Here is an 819-nt window from a genome sequence, read left to right as displayed (position 1 = left end):
TTATTGCACTGGCCAATCCCATTCCATTCAGGTCTATTCAAAATATTTGGCTACACAGCCATGTCCTTGAGGGAGCAAGAGGGTGACCTGGTTGGCTCCATCTTCCATACAGTGCACAAACTACTGAGAAATGTTTTTCAATCTTGGCATTTTTGTTCACTTCTCTATGGGAAAAATATTTATTGGTTTCTCTTGGCGGTGGCAGGGCATGGCTGGTTGCCCATAGTTGAATGCAATGAGTTTTGTTTGTGTGTGTGAGTGGGAGGGGGATGTTGGGTTTACTTAGCCATATCAATTCATATGCTGTCAGTGGGTTCCTGTTGTTGTCTTTTTGGGCTGTGTATATAATAAAGGGGAGCCACACTGGGGTGAAGGCATCCTCTTTTGTTTGTTGGTTAGCTTTTCTGATAGGGCTGTTTCCCATATGGTTTGGTACCAGTGGCCCATGTTTACTCCTGACAGATCCCTCCAGTGTGTAGTTATGATGCTCCTGGTTGCTGAGAGTAGATGACTTATGAGTTCTTTGCAGTGTGAATGTGCATTATTGTCTTGGAAGATATTCAGTAAGGCCAGTTCTGGAGTGGCTTCTAGTTTCTGTTTTGTTATTTTGCATATTTCTTGTAGGACTAATGTCCAAAAGGATTGAATTTTGGGGCAATCCCACCACATGTGGAGGTATGTGTCTATTGAGTGGCAACCTCTCCAGTATTTTGGTGAGATTCCTGGGTGTATCAGCATCAGCTTCCATGGTGTCAGGTACCATCTACAGATTAACTTTAAAGTGAGTTCCCTTCTTTTGGCCAAGATGGATTTAAAGGG

The sequence above is a fragment of the Lacerta agilis genome, chromosome 11, assembly GCF_009819535.1.
Source record: "Lacerta agilis isolate rLacAgi1 chromosome 11, rLacAgi1.pri, whole genome shotgun sequence".
NCBI classification, from domain to species: Eukaryota; Metazoa; Chordata; class Lepidosauria; order Squamata; family Lacertidae; genus Lacerta; species Lacerta agilis.
This window is presented reverse-complemented; position numbering follows the sequence as displayed.